Source organism: Delphinus delphis, chromosome 7 (genome assembly GCF_949987515.2).
Source record: "Delphinus delphis chromosome 7, mDelDel1.2, whole genome shotgun sequence".
Taxonomy (NCBI): Eukaryota; Metazoa; Chordata; class Mammalia; order Artiodactyla; family Delphinidae; genus Delphinus; species Delphinus delphis.
The window spans coordinates 37,990,566-38,010,613 of record NC_082689.1 but is presented as its reverse complement, the minus strand read 5'-3'; the positions used below and the strand labels follow the sequence as shown (position 1 = coordinate 38,010,613).

The following is a 20,048-nucleotide window of genomic DNA, read 5'->3' as shown; positions in this document are numbered from 1 at the left end:
CAGCTCCAATCACAGCACGTGGGGATGGGCACAATGACAAAACTATTTGTCATTCAAAATCTGTCCACACAGGAGAAGAGAAGAGGAGCCCGTAAGGTCTGGAGTAAGGCCCACTTCCTTCTAGAAAGTAGCTGCCTTAATGGCAGTGAGTCCACTGATCCAAACAGAAGTCATCCCATGAGGTTCCTTTCCTGGTTCTCTTCCCTCCTCATCTGTCCCCATCTTCTGCACCAGCTTTTGAATCTAAAAGACAGTAGAGGGCTTCCCTGGTGGCGCAGTGGTCGAGAGTCCTCCTGCCGATGCAGGGAACACAGGTTCATGCCCCGGTCCGGGAGGATCCCACATGCCGCGGAGCGGCTGGGCCCGTGAGCCATGGCCGCTGAGCCTGCACATCCGGAGCCTGTGCTCCACACGAGAGAGGCCACAACAGTGAGAGGCCCACGTACTGAAAAAAAAAAAAAAAAAAAGACAGTAGAGCTCTCGGGCACATCTCAAAGCATGTCAAGGACAGATGGAACGTGTTGTTATACCACTCATCACCAAAACACCACCTCACCACTTTCCAAGAAAGTTCTTTCATATTTGTTATCTTATTTGACCCTCATCCTCTTCCTTCAAGCCTAATATTCCTCACAACACTTTTCAGTGGTTTGAAGCTTTACTGGGACAAAACATGGTCCCAGTATATTTTACCCTGGGCAGCTCTGCTATGGTGCACACCCTCATGCTGGGTGGAGAGAGAACAAAATTTGAAACCAGAGAGCCTGGCTCCATCCAGTTGCTGATGCTCTGTCACTTACCAGCTCTATGGCTCAGTTTATGTCATCATTTTCTCTGGGACCATCTCCTCCTATATGAAGCAGAATCAGTGCCTCCTGTGCTACTTCATCCATTGCTCTTAAAAGGATCCAGGGGGATACACCACGCAAAAGCATTTCGTAATGTGGTGTCCTAGCTTCTTCCCAGAAATGATTAATATGCCTCTCAGCCACTGGATGTCTCTGACTAAGGTTGAACTGCTAGAAAGTACAAATTAGATCACATAAATGATATTATTAAACTAAGGGCTGTACTTTTTTCTTCAACCAATATCTGATGATTTCTAAATTGACTTAACAAAGGGAATAAACAGAAACTGCTTATATTCTCTTTCATATCACAGCTTCTCATTGTTTAGCAATAACTCAAGTGTAACTGCACTCATCTTTGGCCAAGATAACTAATGCAATGAAACAATTCAAAACCATACACTGTTCTTTCAGTTTTCTCTCCTAAGACACCACAAAACTGGAATGACAGAGGAATGTCTTGGGACCACTGGATGTACTTTTTTTCATAACGAATAATATATAAACATATTATCTGTTTAAAAGTCTCACACGATACAAAAATATAGAGTAAACAAAAAAACCCACCCATCTTCACTTCCCAGAGGTAATCAGCCATCAGTCTGTCTGGTGTGCATCCTGCCAGACTTCTTTCTGCAAATAGCTATATGTGTTTATATACAGAAATCTCTTATTCTGTTTTGTTATATAATAGAGATCATACTTTAAGAGCTGTCCTAACTTGCTCTTTTGACTTTCTGTATATTTTCCCATGTCATCCATGCCTATCCACCTCATCTTTTTAATAGCATATGGTTTTCTGTTAGGTAAATACCGCAAACTTGACTTCACCTTAATGGTCCTCGATTTCCAAAATGACAAAACTTTGCGAAACTTTAAACCTTTTAATCTCCATTTGATTGCCTCTCTCCAAATTTCACCTGAAAACCACTTCCAGTAAGTTCTAATATCTCCTTTCAATAGAGTCATTTTAAGAAAAGGCTGAAGAGAGGGTCAACAGTCTATACTCAATGCTAAATCTTTCAAACTTCATTCCGTATTCATTGCTAACAGCATTTGTTCAATTAGTCCTACGTTTCACCTTCAGAGAGAATGGGCCTACACCTATGGGCTTTCCATGTTAAGCATTACAAACTTCAGCCTCAACACACACACACACACACACACACACACACACACACAATGCTAAGACGAAAGAAGGAAGGCTTGCCTGTGAAAATCTTAGTAAGCTATATGGAATTGTTTACCCAGTTAAGCGTGGTCTTGGGTTCTACAAAAGAACTAAATAGAATGATATTGCTAGAATTTTCCACAAGAGAAAAACTCTCTTCACTTGGAATTTCCAAATTCAAATATTTGTTGATTCCCTACTATATGCTGAGAGGGGATCAAAAGTAGTCTGAGATTCAACCTCTGCCTTCTAGAAGCTATAAAACAGCTGGGGAGGTGAGGTTTACAGGAATAAAACAAGTAACTAACAATGCAAAGTAGTCCAAAGTCATTCATTTGAGCAAATGAATGGTTCAGGCAATGGTGCTCCAGGCGGAGCTCTCAGGGACAGTAAATCAAGGGAAGTAACACCACACAATTCACTCTGAATAGGGCCCTCAGCACTGCAGTGAGGGCTTGAAACATAGAGTCAATTGGTGAGGGCTATCTGTTACATGACCATCAAATAGTAATTCTGAGTCTAAGACACTCCTGGACAAATGAATAGAAGTATAAGGGCACATCTGGTAGAAATAGGACATAATAATGCTCCAATAGGTAAAAACCCAAAAGATGCCACCAATGCCACCTAGATGCTCAATACAGACCCAGAGCTATATCCAGAATCTCCCAACCCCTGCCCCTTCTATGGGCCAAAGAGGCTGCAAAGCACTATATCTGCAAAGCTTTCTTGGCGGGATCAGAATTTAAGTTGTAGGCACTTTTCCTCTCCTGAAGGCTGACTGCATGTAAATACATTCAAAAACCATCACTAAGCATCTACTATGTGTCTGTTGCCTAAGTTAAGAGCAGATTAAGAAGACACATCGTTCTTACCTTGAAAGCGTTCACAAGTATCTGAACAACTGAACCCACCTCCCCAGCTAATCAATAGTAGAGCCTGAACACATTGAAAAAAAGGAGCAACAGGAGAACATACGCAAAAAATATTTCTGTAGGCCAATAAAAAGAGGATATTACAGAAGATTTCTTGTGTTCGCTGATTCTTACAGTGTTGAGCCTTATCGTGCACAGGGCCTAGTCGTTTCCTTCAACTCTATGGACAGAAGTGTTGTCTATCTATATATCCCTTTAATGGAGCTTCTAAATAAGTTTCAATTTTCTTTCTCCATTCATCACAAAGGTAGCCTCCATCTAAGCCCCAAACTGCCAATATCTCCCCTCAACAAATGACTAAAAAAATAAAGGAGGGAAGGAAGGAAGGAAGGAAGGAAGGAAGGAAGGAAGGAAGGAAGGAAGGAAAAAGAAAGAAAGAAAGAAAGAAGAAAGGAAAGAGAGAAAGAGGGGGAGGGAGGGGGGGAGAGAGAGAGAGAAAGGAAGGAAGGAAGGAAGGAAGGAAGGAAGGAAGGAAGGAAGGAAGGAAGGAAGGAAGGAAGGAAGGAAAGAAGGAAGGAGGGAAGGAAGGAAGGAAGAAAGAAATTTTACAGTAGCTATGAGAAAAAGAGAACTGCTGTACCACATCAAGTCCAAGTTTGTACAGAGCACATGGTAAGAAGAAATACACTATACTGTAATTAAAATGACTTACAGAAGCAGCAAAGGCATAGCAGCATTCAGAAATACTAGAGGGAAAATCGAGAGAAGCAAGACATTACTGACTGTCTCTCACTAGAAGCCAAGGAAATAGGCAAAACAAAGTGTTCTTTGATGGCTTGGCAGCAGCAAAGATGGCAACAGTGTAGAACTGAGCTGATGAGAGGCAGCATAGACTCATTTTTGGAGCAAATTCGACTTCTTTAAGTTGCTTGCCATCGATTGTGAGCCTCATATAATAGCTGATTTTTTCCCCTAAGAATAGACCTTTGTTCTCATATAGTACTGCACTCTTGAATGTTTCAGTACTAGTTACGGCGCTTAAGAAAGGCACCAAACACTATATTTGTTCAAAACAAAGAAGGGATCAATTATTAAATCATCTTTTCTAAGAACTCACCAACCTATAAATAAAATGTGTTTGGAAAACAAATATTTTCCTGCCTCTGCTGTTTTTACTTTCAGTAGCATTAACTTAAAAGGTACCATTTCAGGGCTTCCCTGGTGGCGCAGTGTTTGAGAGTCCGCCTGCCGATTCAGGGGACACGGGTTCGTGCCCCGGTCCGGGAAGATCCCACATGCCGTGGAGCAGCTGGGCCTGTGAGCCATGGCCGCTGGGCCTGCGCATCCAGAGAGGGCCCCCGCAACAGGAGAGGCCACAACAGTGAGAGGCCCGCATACCGCAAAAAAAAAAAAAAAAAAAGAAAGGTACCATTTCAGCAATATTTTTCTCAAAAAACGAGACTTATCAACTCACTTGCATTCAAGCCACTCTGGTCCTCTCCCTTTTTTTTTTAGGAATGAAGCTCTATTCAAGGGAGCCTATGCTCATTAAAAATATCTCACAGCATTAATGTTCTCATTAGAAGCGTCAATGGGTGTGATGTCTTTAATGCTGGCTCTGTTTGTGTCTACTGTCCACCTGTGCAAATGTCTAAATGACAGTTGATAAACAATATATAAATCACTGCAAAAGAGAATCATGCAGAAAAACCTGGAGCTTAATTACATGTCCCAGAGCATCACCTCCAAAGATACAAAAGGTCTGACTGTTTTATCTATCTTGTGATAGATTTGGAATTAAGTGATCAGATCCTCTACAATAATATTGTAATAAAAGATAATACTTAAGTCCTTACAAAAGTGACATCCTTACCAAATAAGCTTAGTTTATTCCTGCCGTTTTCCCTTATTTACTGTGCACCAGTAATGCACGGGAATGCAGTGGCTTCCCTTCCACTCCTGAAATGCATCAGCCCTCTCCCTTCTCACAGCTTCTGCACAATTCCCTCTGTCTAGAACATTCTATACACTCTTCCTCACCTAGTTAAATCCAATTCACCTTCCAGATCTCAATTCAAAAGGCCCTTGTCCAAAACACCCTTCCCTCACCACCCTACCACTGTCCCATCTAGATGAGATTCCCCTGTTACATAGGTTCTTGCAGCCTCCTGTGCTTTTCCCTCAGAGCACTTATCAGTCTGTAGAGTAATTATGTAACTGTGTGTGTTATTTGACTAATATCCATCTTTCTACACCAGACTCTAAGCCCTGTCAGAACAGAGACTATGGCTGTTTTGCTTTCACTGGATTCTTGGAGCCTAACGCAATGCCTGGAATATAGTAGGCACTCAATTTGCTGAATGAATTTAGTAAGCAAACCCCATCATGTCCTGACACCCTGCCATATAAATGGTCAGGCCAAATAACGATGAAGTGAAGACAATAGTGTTCTGAAAACTGTCTGATCAATCAGCTTGATTGTAAGTAGCTTGATTAGTAAGTAGATTCTTTTTGGCGAATTTAGTTTATCTTGATCTGTGCTATGGTCATGACCCTGACAAAGAACTGGTTTAGTCCTAAGGATAGCATAATATGATAGATTAGGTTCAGCAGTGTAGTTCAGAAAATCCCAAACAGCAGTGGCTTAAACAAGATAGATGCATATTTCTCCCTCACTGTAAACAAGGTCTAAATACGAAGTTACCCAGGACTGCTACAGTGATCTGCAATGAGAAGACCCAGGTTCCATCTATCTTGCTGCAAAACTCTCCTTAGCATCTACTTCATGCTTCTACTTCATGATCCACCAAGGCTGCTCAAGTCCAGCCATCCCATCCAATTCTAGGCATCAGTAAGAAAGAAAGAGGTAAAAAGGCTTTCCCCTTTCTAGAAATTTCACACATAAGTCCTTTAGTCAGAATGCAGTCATACAGCCATACCTAGAGGCAAGGGAAGCTAGAAAATATAGTCTGTATTCTAGAAGAAGTTTATATTAATAACAAAGAAAGGAAGGCTGGATACTGGGAGACAATCAGTAGTTTCTGCCACAAATTGCAAAAATATTTGAGAGGATCTCGTCTGCTGTTCCTGGTAACAGCAGGTCCCTCCTCAAATGAATGTCATTTAAGCAAGTAAGACCGACCAAACGGGAGAAAGAAACCTGTATGCCCAACAACGGAATGTAATTCGAGCCTTGATATGAACAAACAAGTGCCACCAAAGAGTGGGCCCTGAGGGAGAAGGCAGCGAGAACACAGCAGATGACCCCAGCGCTGCCGACAGGAACATGGAGATCTGGAAGGGTAAGAAGCTCATTAAGAGCTTGGAGGCCGCCCGCAGCAAAGGCACAGGCATGATATCACTGACCGTCCCTCCCAAAGACCAGATTTCAAGAGTGGCAAAAATGTTAGCAGAGGAGTTTGGAACTTTAAGTTACTTTAAGTTACCTTAAGTTACTAGCAAACTTTAAGTTACTTTAAGTTACTAGCAAACCGCCTTTCAGTCCTGGGAGCCATTACATCTGTACAACAAAGACTCAAGTTTTATAACGAAGTACATCCAAATGGCCTGGTAGTTTACCGTGCTACAACTGTAACAGAAGAGGGAAAGGAAAAGAAAGTCAACATTGACTTTGAACCTTTCAAACCAATTGATACGTCACTGTATTTGTGGGACAACCAATTCCATCCAGAGGCTCTTACGGCACTGCTTCCAGAAGACAGCCAGCTGGCATCATTGTAACAGATGGTAGTGGTGACTTTTTGGCACACTCCAAGGAAATACAAGAGAAGTCCTGCACAAATTCACTGTGGCTCTCCCAAAGAAACATGGTGGAGGAGGTCAACCAGCCTGCATCTTGCCCATTTAAGAATGGGAAGTGACCTAACTCTATCTGGAAAGTAGCTCAGACTGCGGGGCAGCTGTTTATTTCTGGGGACAAAGTGAATGTGACTGGTCTCGTTTTAGCTGGATCAGCTGACTAAAACTGAACGAAGTCTATCTGGTATGTTTGATCAGAGGTTACAATCAAAAGTTTTTAAATTAGTTGATACATCCTACGGTGGTAAAAGTGGATTCAACCAAGGTATTGAGATATCTACTGAAGTCCTCTCCAACGTGAAGCTCATTCAGGAGAAGAAATTAATAGAGCGATACTTTGATGACGTCAGCCAGAGAGATGTTGCTCACTGGCAAAGCACAGAAGAGGACAAAATTTTCTATCAACTCCAGAGAAAGAGAAGGATAAATCTCATTTTACAGACAGACACGACAAGAACATGAGCATGATGCCCCTGTTGGAATGGTTTGCTGACAACTATAAAAAAAAATTTGGCGCTATGTTGGAAATTGTCACAGATAAGGCACAAGAAGGATCCCAGTTTGTGAAAGGATTTGGTGCAATTGGAGGTATCTTGCAGTACCGAGCAGATTTCCAGGGAATGGAATACCAAGGAGGAGACAATGAATTTTTTGACTTTGATGATTACTAGGTAGTTGACATGGGTCTGGCGAAACGTGCCTCACCCTCCAGCATCCAACCCAAGGAACATACCCATGATGGAATCCAAACAGATCCCTGCCTTACAATTGGAACATTTCTAGAACTTAATCCACGAGCACTGGATATTGAAAAGAAAACCGAAACAAAACCTGACCCAACCCTATACTTTGGTTTGTCATGGTATCAGCACAGCAGCCTACAGCTAAGTTCCTAAATGCCACTTTGGGCTAATTTTTAAATCCTAGTTTTTATTTTTATTCGACAGTGAAATTGGCTGCTCTTGTACTTTATGAAAAAAAATGATGTTTTTAAACTTCATACATAGAAGCAAAAATACTTTCACTGCTGTAAACCTTCAAAAGTTAATAGAAATGAGATCGTTCGATTGGAGAAAAATTAAATTGCTGCATTTCACAGTGACCCATTTACATGGCATCCTCAGATTAGACTGCATAAGAGGAAGTATATGTGGTGAATATTGGCGAAAAAAATACCAAATACAATCAGTCTAATTCTTCTCAAATGGCTTCAATGTGGGTTTTCAGTCAGAAGAGGGGCTTTTCATTTTTCTGCTAATCTCTCAAACACTCTCCCTTATAATATATGCATTTGGGGTCATATGACTTCTGCATTTCCTAAAATACCAATGGTTGAATTGTTAATTATGGAATAAAACTTACATAGAAAAATATACTCAAGAGGTAAGTCAAACCAGATTGGTACCTTCTTAAAAAAAAAAAAAAAAAGAGGGCTTCCCTGGTGGCACAGTGGTTGAGAGTCCGCCTGCCGATGCAGGGGACACGGGTTCATGCCCCGGTCTGGGAAGATCCCACATGCCGTGAAGCGGCTGGGCCCGTGAGCCACGGCCGCTGAGCCTGCGCATCCGGAGCCTGTGCTCCGCAACAGGAGAGGCCACAGCAGTGATGAGGCCCCCGTATTGCAAAATAAAAGTTGGTCAGACTTCAACTACTAAACTCGAGGTATTTCAGAAATTAAGAGGAAGAGCTGGGCAAGAAGCAAGATGGGAATCCCCGAAACTGTTCTAAAAACGGCAAGCTAGTGACACCAGTGACAGTTGCTAGAAGCGTAAAGGAAACCTTTACAAAATTGCTAGATTCGACCTCACTTGTTTCCAGCGAGTCCTTCTCTGAGAGAAACAACGCTTTGTGCCCAGTTTAGATTTAGTGTGGCTACAGCAGTCTTAAAGTAAGTTTTTTTGATTAACCACAGCAGCATGTGGTAATGTTTTACTGCAGATAAGTCATCTCAGAAAGACAGATCCGAGGACATGGTATACTGCATAATAACCAAACCTCACAATTTTCTGGCCCATTCTCCAGCCCACCCTAACACACACCCATCCTCTCTTAAAAGTAACTGTCTGCTCTTTGCAGCCAGGAAATTCTACAACAAGCCCGCCTGTGATCAAAGGCCTCTCCATCAGCTTTCCCCAGATACATAATCCACAGCTGGCAAAGGCTCAGAAACATCCTCTTGACCATGAATAAATTTGATTTTTTGGACTGGAGGTATGCAAAATCATGTTATACAGCCCACAATGGTCATGCATTTGAAGATTACTCCTCCTTTCCAGGACAAATTTTCTCTTTCTGAATCTCAGTCCTGTTTCTGAGGTGTACCAAGACATCAGGTCTGAAAAATTAGAGGAGAATTTCCCATTGCCAGGGAAGTCTGTCAGAAAAGCTCATGACTTAAAAGGAGAAAAGGAAAATAGAATTAAATTTGTCAATGTGTGAACATGCCAATAGGCATTACACATGCACCCGCACGCACACAAACACACACAGTGCTAGGAGTCAAATACGCTTAGGAAACACTAACTGAAAGGTTTCTTTCCTGCAGACCTTCTCAGAGCCTTTAATATTGCCAATATGCATTATGGATCTCCAAGAGGGGCACAGTAGACAGATCTTCTACTTCAACTCTTGTTCATCTTATATGGCAAATGCTCTGTAGAATATACATGGCAACATACTAGAATGGAAACAAATGTATCAAGATTAAACAGGGCTGTCTCTGGGTAATAAAGTTTACAGGTAATTTTAATTCTCTGTATCTCTAAATTCTCTATCATGAATTGCTATTGCTTTTACAATCTGAAAAAAGTTAAGGATGAGAAAGAAAAACTAACATTTGAATCTATATTGTTTTAATATTTTTAAAAATCAGAAGTAACTGAAAGGGAGATTTTTTTCTTTCTTTTAAGAAACAGAGGTGCTTATTGTTCTTCAAGATTTACTGTATACCTCCAGTATGCCAGGTTCTAATGTAGGAGTAATAAAAAGGAAGAATTTATTTTGATGATTCACTACATAGTTCCAGTAGCCTGAAAGACGAAAAGAAACTCTTCAAAGGTCTTCCCACTATGAGCTAATAAATAAACTAAAGCCTGCAAACATAATAAAAATACTTGTACAATATCAATATAAAAATATACATTTATGCTACTGTGCTTTTTCCCCCTAATCATTTAAAAGATCTCCTTTAAATATAACCTCTTGATTTATTTTGTAACAGTACCCTATATATAAAAACTTGAATTGGAAATAAAACGTTATCAATAGACCCTTAAACTCTATCATTCATTCTTTCATCAAGTTATTAAATGCTTATTACATACTGGGAAATACGTGATTATTCTTGGAGAATTCCATGAAAGCATGTCCTTCTTCATGATTAGTTATTTTAGCAGGTTATTATCTAAATAAATCTAATACTATTTATAAAATTAGAAAGAGAAAAATTAGCATAGAGAAACTAAAGTTATAACAGACCTACGTAGCAAATATTTTATGATATTATCTGTTGCTTTGTCTTATTTTCAGTTTGATAATCATGGTAACTTGGACTATCCAGAAAAGTAAAACCAAATTCTAATTCTGGCCAAAAGAAAACAATTTCAGTATGCTTGGTCCTAAGGCTTCCTACGTTTCCAGTTATGCCACGTTTAGCAAAAGAGACCGGAGGAGCCAGGCATCAAAGTCCATCTTCAGCAAGTCTACAAACCACTTACTTGTTAAGGCGTTTCTGTCCCCAGTTACAACCACAGCGACTAGGTTAAACTAGCAAAGCCACCTCTCCAGGTTCACCATGAAGAAAAGAACTCTTCTTCTAACCCCTCCAGGCTATTCTTCCCATGGAAGAATGACCCCCTTCCTCTCAGCTAGGGGGAAGGTCAAGAACGGTCAACAGGACACTCCAATGTAGGCAGACTTTGGGACTTGATTCACCCATCAAGGGAGGCAAAGGACATGCTTCTATTTATGTCATCTCCCACGATGAGACCAGAAAACCTCTGTGTAGTCTCTCTACAACTCAAACGGGAGGAACCCAGGGAAATTATGTCAGCTGGAAGCCCCAGTGTGGAAATTCTCAGTCCACCAGGTTAACCACACATGGAAGGGCCACAAAAAGTACAAGTTCCTTTGCTTTGAGACCTGAATAAAGAGGCCTAAATTTTGTGACTAGCCAAATAAGCAGCAAACTTATTTGCTCAGGGAAATAATATTGCCCTGCTCTAATTACAGCTCTGCTGGAACAGAGTTTCTAGAAAGTGCTGAGATTTCCTTCAATTTCACTGAGCAAGAATTCCAATGACTAAAGTGGACCCACACCACCATACTAGAAAAGCCATTTAGAGGAATAAATTTCCACAAATCAAACCAAAGCAAAACAAAAATAAACTAAGTCTACCATTTTTGAGTATTTACTACACACATATATTCACTAAATATGCAATGTGTTTCTAGTTCACACTACTGAATTTGTCTTACGATGTCAACAGCAGCAAGAAAGTCTGTAAGACTAGCTCAAAAGGATTCCTAGAGGGCTTCCCTGGTGGCGCAGTGGTTGAGAGTCCGCCTGCCAATGCAGGGCACGCGGGTTCGTGCCCTGGTCCAGGAAGAGCCCACATGCCGCGGAGCGGCTGGGCCCGTGAGCCACGGCCTCTGAGCCTGTGCTCCACAACGGGAGAGGCCACGACAGTGAGAGGCCCGCGTACCACAAAAAAAAAAAAAAAAAAAAAGGATTCCTAGACAGCCTAAGAAACAAGGAATCCAGTGCCTCAGAAGTACAACTTTTTTTTAAGACCAAAAAAAAGAAAAAAAAATTGTTTTATAAGTAAGAGAAACTTGGGCCTGAACTCTAAATTTTGTGTTAATTGAATCAATGTTAATAAGTTCAAGCTAGTTGGGGCTTCCTAAAACTCACTTGTTAAAACAAATAAATGAAGGTCAAGAAAACATACAAAGAGGAAATATTTGTGGGCCCAAAACAAGGGAGTTAAGAAATCAAACAGCACTATGAATAGGCACAGAACTATTGTTATGTCACCCACGAACACAGACATGAAATGATCTATGTATAAAAGTTAGCGCACAGTCATTGACATTGTATACTCCAAGGCAAAAATATCAAAATAACCAAATGCTTCTCACACATGGGAGCCACATCTTAAAAATGAAAAGAAATTCAAAACAACTTAGGTGGCTATAAATGACAAAGGAAGCAGCTGCTGTTAAAGTTTGAAGTTTCTTAATAGCTCATGTCAGCAGCCACATTAAAAAACAGGGTAATTGTTTAAATGCTTGGGCACAACTCTCTTAAGCAACTACCCATGGTATAATGGGAAAATTGAGATAAATCTGTACATCAAGGGATACAATAGCATTAGGAGAAAATTGCTTCCCACTCTCTTACTAATTTAGCAGATAAGAAGAATGTGTCAGCCTCAGACTGGTCAGTATCTAAGCAGCGGGCAGTAATTTTTATTTACTCCCGTCTTTCTGAAGAATTTAGAACGCTTCTAATATTATTTGCTAATAAGCATTTCTATTCATTGCCACCAGGCATATGTCAGGATAGAGGTGGGACAGAATACCGTGTGTGTCTCTTATGTTCATTGAAACGGTTGCTGAGGAGACAGAAAAACAGAGAATGGGGGAAATGACAACATGTACAGAGACTATTTACTATTTGCTTTCTACCCTCAACAAAGTTTTGGCTTGACAATTTTTTAAAGAAAGCCACCTCCACATCTCAAGCAGTGACGCAAATTATCTCTTCAGCTAACCCCCTGCTCTATCAAGATGATTGATCACTCCATTCCTGGTAAAAATACATGGATAGGTGGGTAAGTCTGTGGGTAGCCAATCTTGAAGGCTGGCTACCCACAGGTTGGCTACACACACTGCTTGTTTTAAGAAAATCTATGGAAATGTCCCAATTACAAAACAGATTAACTCAAGGGTGCTCATTTACCTTACAAAATAAAGAGGCTGTTTGCTATAGTTTTTTATCAGGTCAAGGGGAAGAGGAAACTTGAGAGCAAAGTTGTTTGTGGAGTTATTTTTCGTAACAGTGGTAGCAGTTGCTGGGCTGCCCCGTGAGAATCAGCACGACGATTCTGTACTCATCACTCGAGTCAGGAGGCAGCTGGAGCATCACAATTGACTGTGACTCCTAAAGACACGGGAATGTCTTCCCGTTCAGGAAAAATTAAAAGCACCGAGGCCATTCAAATCAAAGTTGTACCTAAATTCCTCCAGGAACATTTTAAAAACTAGGAAGGCAAGAGAAATAAAATATATTCCCTAATATGGCACTCAGATTATCATGCAACCTCTTTTATCTCATTGAAATGGAAATAGAAAACACAGGGAAAAAAATGGGAAAAGGGAGGAGTATTTTGGATTCTCCCCCAATGCTCCATTCCTACTGTTTTGTTCTGTCCCCAAACCAGAAAATGACATCAGGAACGTGAACACAATGCAGCCACATGAGCCCTGATGAAGGCCAGGCTTTGAGGAAGGAAAAGGAAGGAAGAGAACAGGCAAAATATGAAGTCCAGTTATAAGGCCACGAATAACTATGCCCTGCCGCACAGAAACCATTCCTACATTCTTAAACCATTCCGCCCAGCCAGCCTACAAAGGGAGCTTGAATTCCTGGGCCCCTGGTGCTGCCAAGTATCCCGCTTTTCCTGTAACAGTCTCCCCGTCACCACCCTTGTCAGCCCTTCCCATTGTAGCACCTTACCCTCACGCTACTGCCAGATTTGCTTCCCGACACATATTTTCTAGAGCTCGAACGCCTACAGCAGCTCCCCAGGGTCAGGCACTATGCTAAGGGCTTTTCATGCATTATCTCATTTCATCCTCACTACAGTGCTATGAGCTATATTCTCATTCTTTCCATTTCACAGATGAAGAAATTGAGGCACAGAGTAGTTGCATAATTTACCCAAAATTACACAGCTAGGATACAGCAAAACACTCACAACCCCCATGTTTTAACACCAGCAAAATAAAATCCAAACTCTCCGGCCTCGCCATCAAGCATCTCCGTATCTTTCCAGTCTTATTTCCATCTCTTCCCTTTCGTTTCTTCCTTACTACCTGGCACAGCACGATGCAGTCCCCGTGATGAATTCGTGTTGATTGAATGAAATGTCCAAGCTAATGAATGATCAGTCAGTTTTTATTTCATTCAAACATGGTCCTTATTTTCAATGTCACGGGGAAAAAATTGTTGCAGCGTCTTCCCAGAAAATCTAATCTTTGAACATGACACCAGGCAACAAAGAAATTGCACAAGAACGTGTTAGGTTAATTATTCATCTCCTCACTGTCAGCAAGGGCTTCCAAGCAAGGCAGCGGTAACAGATCTACACCCAGACGTGTTACAAGTCACACGAGGGTGGGGCATGGTTGTTGAATATGGATCCCCAATCCAGGAAACAAACTCCTTACAATACACCGTTTTTTTCCTTGAAAGAAAATTTATCAAATCTATCATGGGGCAATCATACTGGCAGTAGTCCTGAGTACCTAGAGCAAAATCGATTGCTTTATATAAATTAGGTTTTGCTTGGTGCCAACAAGTAGGATAAACTAAAAACCCAAACTTAATTCATACAGTACTTCACAGGATACAAACCACTTACACATAACCTCTGACATCATCCCCATGGCAACGTTCTGAGGCCTTATTATTCTCCCCATTTGGCAGAGGAGGAAACTTGAGTGCAAAGATGATGAGTAATGTACCCAAAACCACACAAAAGACAAGAGACCAAGTCTTCTCTCTCCAAGTCCAACCTGAGGGTCCCAGGTGTGAAGAGCAGTTATTTTCTAACAGACCTTTCCCTCTACATACAGCCTCTTCCACGATAAAGAAAGGTTCTGCCCAACTTAGTACAAGAGTCCAAGCTGAGGAGCAGAGGCACCCAAGAAGAACCAGGAAACGGCTGGCAACAGGTTTCTGCGGGCTTAAGACATTGGCTCCATCAACTGTACATGCTAAGTAATGGTTCTGGACAGGGTCCCTTCCTCCTCCTTGTCCCCCCTCCTCCTCCCTGCTCCCCAAAATACCTGAACAACCCAGAAGCAGAAAAGAAGAAAGTAGCAACATCCACACTTGTCCCTCCTGGCTTCCTACCCAATGCTGCAGTAAGAGCAGAGAGCAGAGCCTCATTACCTTCAACCTGGGGAGGGGGATGGGAGGGGAACTGTGATGGTTAATTTTATGTGTCAACTTGGAGGGTGTGTTTGGATGAGATTAATGTTTAAATGGATGAACTCTGGGTAAAGCAGATTGCCCTCTATAATGCCGGTGGGCCGCATCCAATCAGCTGAAGGCCCGAATAGAGCAGAAAGACCAGCCTCCCCAAGCAAGGGGCAATTCTCCAGCAGACTGCCTTGGGACTGGAGCTGCAGCCATTCCAGTGAGAGCTGCATTAGCTCCCCTGGGTATACAGGCTGCTGGCCCACATTGCAGATTTTGGACTTTCCATAATCATGTGAACCAATTCCTTATTAAAAATGCCATATAGATAGATCATATATATATGGATAATTTATATATATATTAAAAAAATAGTGTGTGTGTGTGATATATATATATATATATCTCCCATTGGTTCTGTTTCTCTGGAGAACCATGACTAACACAGGGACCAATTGGCAATGGTGGAATACTATGGGAGCAGATCTTTGCTACAAATGAAGAAGGATCTCTGGGATGATGAAAAGGAACTCAAAGCAGAGAGAGCATGTGGTGTCCACGTGGAGGGAAGTACTGATGTATATGTACTTTGAGGAATGACGGGGCGGGTGCTGGAATTGAGAAAATTTTTGCTTAGGGAGAACTAACATTTTTAGTTATACAAGGAGAAAGTTTATTATTCTTGAAAATTACATAATATGTAAGAAAAATGTGGTCTAAAACTCACTTTGATTATAAAAATCCCAATAGAAAACATATTTGACAATTTTTATCAATTTAACCTTCTTAAAAGAGGACAAGATTCACATTATGAAAGAGGAAGAACTTCCCAGTTTTGCTCTATGTGTGGAATAATCAAGTGGCCACCAGCATACTTTTATTCAAACAGTATGCTGGGAAACAAAAAAAGTTTTTATGACAGAGCAAAGGGAAAACACAACTTCCTATTTGTTTTAGATATGTAATTTAAGCAAACACAACCATTAAAACACATAATCTCTTCATCAGCTGCACTAAAGTTTATTTTTAAACAGATATTCAAAATATTTAAGCCATAATCCTATCACAGCTGCAGCTGGATCATCAATTGTCGAGTTACAGGTTTACATTCATTCTCACCAAAATGTCTACATCACTACAGTATTTATTTTGAGGATATTTTTCATGTGGATAATTAAAAGCATACAAGTCCACATACATTTCACTTTTATTATCAAAGTAGTTTTCAAAGATGTTTCTAGGCCCAAAATATACGATAGGTATTAACTAAGGTTAAATTCTAAAAGTATTCTTTCCATAATGAAAATCTGCACCTATAATAAAACACTAATAGGAGAATGCTGACTTATTTCAGAAATTTTAATCTACTCATGAAAAACAATTTCTTTTGGTGGCATAATTTTAAAATCACTACACTAGACAATGACAGTTAAACTTATCTATCAGTTGGGATGTTTTCAGCTGCAAACATCAGAAAAAACAACTAAAATTGGCTTAAGCAATCTGGACATTTATATATCTCTTAGCAAAACCTTTTGAGGTAGGTTGTTCTAGCCTGAGTAGGTCAGTGGTTCAGTGATGTCATCCTTTTGCTCTGCATCTTTGGTAGTTGGTGACCACCTCCTTATGATTGCAAAATGGTGGCAAAAGCTCCAAACAACACATCATCACACAAGAATGTCCAAAGTAGGAACACTGGAGGCAGGGAGAGGTAAGGAATATGTACTCCCTGAACCTCTCTCTTTTTTATAAGGGAGAAATATCTTTCCCAGAAGCCCCCAGTCTTCCAGTAAATCTCCTGAACCAGAATGAAGTCACATGACCCCTTCTAAATGAATTTGTGCCAAATGGGAATAGGATTGCCATGATCTGCTAAGAAGTCTTCATTCATCCCCTGGGGTTGGGCACATTGCAGCCGGATGCCTGAACAAAATTGGGATTCTGTTAACAAAGGAGAAAGCGGGATGGGCAATCAAGAGTCACTTCCAAAGATGGATAAAGAATAGCTTATATTATTGAATGCTTTTAGTACCACTCACCTTATTATGCACTGTTTATACATTATATCATTTAGTTCTCACCAGTTAGAGGCCATTATTATCTCCATTTTCCAGATGAGGAAACCAAAGCACAGAGTGGTCATATAGTTTCTCCAGGTAAGTGATAGAAATAGGACTGAAATCCAGACAGTCTGACCCCACAGTCAGCAAAGGCTTGGTTTGGGTGGCTACAAAAATTTTAAAGCAGAAAAGACAACTGAGGTGGCTATAAAATTCATCTGGGGTGGTAAGCTAGTAAAAGGAGAAAAGTTTTAGGGGCTTCCCCGGTGGCACAGTGGTTAAGAATCCACCTGCCAGTGCAGGGGACACAGGTTCAATCCCTGGTCCAGGAAGATCCCACATGCTGCGGAGCAACTAAGCCCGTGTGCCACAACTACTGAGCCTGTGCTCTAGAGCCCTCGAGCCACAACTACTGAAGCCCGCACACCCTAGAGCCCATGCACCACAACTACTGAGCCCACACGCCGCAACTACTGAAGCCCGCATGCTCTAGGGCCCGTGTGCCGCAACTAACGAGCCCGTGTGCTGCAACTACTGAAGCCCTCACGCCTAGAGCCCGTGCTCCACAACAGGAGAAGCCACTGCAACAAGAAGCCTGCACACCACAATGAAGAGTAGCCCCCACTCGCCACAACTAGAGAAAGCCCGCGTGCAGCAACAAAGACCCAACGCAGCCAATAAATAAATATTTTTTTAAAAGGAGAAAAGTTTTAAAACCCCTCAAATTTCAAATAAAAGCATCTTATTTCACTCTTATTTCACCCATTTTTACTGCATTAAGGCAAAGAAGGAAGAAAAATTATTCCAGCATTCCACTTTAGAACGCTCCTCTTAAAATATCTTTTATTTATTGCTAAAATTTTTTGTTTTAAATTTCACATATATTGCCAACACCATAAAACAAAACTGTTTATTTCTTGATAATCTTTTTACATATTTTATTACAATATATAAACACATACATTTTACTTTGCTTTCTTCCAAATCTTTTTCATTTCCAGTCTTCCTGAATATCATTTGGAATAGCTAAAAGAAAATTCCAATTTTATCTCTCGATTGTTGGCCACCTACATTCCTTCTAATTTTTCACCATCAGAAATAACAATACAATAAATGGGGGTTTTTTCTTATAGCGTTTTTCTTCTTTAGCAGTTTGTCTTTAGAATAGGTTCCAAGAAGTTGAATGGCCAGGTCAAAGGGTCTGACCATTTGTATGACTTTTTCATCCACTGTCGATGGGCTTCAAAAAGAACTGAGCTATTAACATTGCTGCCAGAAATGTAAGAATGTACTCATTTTCTCAGGTCACATTAGCTTTGTTTTATTTGTATCTGTATTCATTAAGTAGCCATAAAATGGTTTCTCATTACTTTTTTACTTCCATTTCTTTGATTTGGAGTGGAGCATTTCCCCATAGGCGTGTGTGCAAGCATTTCCTCCTGTGAAAAACCTGTTCCTATTCTCTGCCCATTAATCTTTCTGGGTTTTAGTGCTGTTGTGATTCACATATTCCAAAACAAAGTTGGCTTAATTTCATTTACTGCAAACTGCATGCAGACTAAATGACTGGTTTATCTAGACTTACACTTGGGTGAACCCAAATTCCAGCTTGTTTCCCAGAATTCCTAGATTTCAACAACTGAGGCATAACTGTCCATCTTAGTAATAAAAATATGAACAAGAATGTTTCCACTGCTTATTTTTTTCCCCAAGATACATATTAAGACCACTACACTCAAAAATTCTAAGAGTAATATTAACATATATACATCAAGCCTTGTTTTCATTGTCAACTACACTCTGCAGATAAAGGATCATTCTTTCACTATGGGATAATAGCCTTTATAAGATTTCTTTTGTGCTTTTATCCCAAAATTGCTAGGTAGGTGCAAACTCCTAGGGGAAAAAAAAAACAGTATCTTCAGATTTTGTTTTCCTTAAGTATATAAAGAGGAAGAAAAAGCCTCCTCCAAACAACATATACAATAAACTCTTCAATCATCTTTTAGCAAAAAAGAAAAGGCATAAAAAGGGGCAAGAAGGATAAACTAGGAGTTTGGGATTAACGTATAGCACAGGGACCTATATTCAATATCTTGTAATAACCTACGGTAAAGGAAAAGAATCTGAAAAAGTATATATATATTATATATAATATATATATATATGAACCACTTTGCTGTACACCTGAAACTAACACATTGTAAATCAACTATACTTCAATACAAAAAGAAAAAGTAAAAGCATAAGGCACATTGTTATAAACACTTTTTTTAGACTCTACCACTTTGCCTCTTATCTCCTTCTGTTACCTAAATATTTATTCTCAAACCAGAATCACTAAGAGAGCCTTTTAAAAATATAGATTCCCGCCCCATGCCCCAAATCTGCGGGGCTGCAGCCTAATAATCTATACCTTTAAAATATTCCCCAAGTTTCCAAATCTTTTAGCTGCAAAATTCTCATTTTAAACTAACTCTTAACAAGAACCATAAGGCTAATATTTAAACTGATTTTAAATCCTGCTAAGCAAAAGATCTGCATTTACTTCTGTAGTGTTTTGGAAAAAGCTCTTGAAAGATAATTTACACTCTTAATTAATCTTTTACCTAAGAAAGAGCAGAGGCCAGAGACAAACATTTTTGACTCTCAGCCCTTTGCAAGGTAAGGTAAGGATCACGTGGTATCCAGGACCAACACTGGTACCAATTTACCCTCATAGTGCTTCCTGAAGGAAGTATTCAGGAATCCTTAGTCCTATTGCAAAGGGCTTGTTATTGTTTTTTCTTTGTTTGCTTGTTTATAAATAACCAAAATCAACTTGTATGAGGGTAGTCAACCGTAAGTAATTTTATTTTTTCAAACTTTTCCTTAATGTTATGGGGAAGTTATTTTTTATGTTTCAGGAGAAAATGAAAGGGGATTCGTAAAAAACCTAGGTGGCATTCCCCATTTATTCACTGGCTCCTTTTGAATTCTCTTTGCTGTCAGGCATTATTAGAATCTTATTCTAAGATGTCCCAAAGCACAGTGGATAGTTTATTAATGCCTTCAGTAATGCTGATTTCT

General features: G+C 40.2%; 1 protein-coding gene and 1 pseudogene across 1 annotated transcript in view; one reads left to right on the top strand and one right to left on the bottom strand.

Moving 5' to 3' along the window:
* Positions 1-20,048, bottom strand: part of ANKRD44 (ankyrin repeat domain 44) — a 319,078-nt gene that overhangs the window by 243,822 nt on the left and 55,208 nt on the right. The gene's annotated exons all lie outside the window — the stretch shown is intronic.
* Positions 6,116-7,859, top strand: LOC132428469 (eukaryotic peptide chain release factor subunit 1-like; annotated as a pseudogene).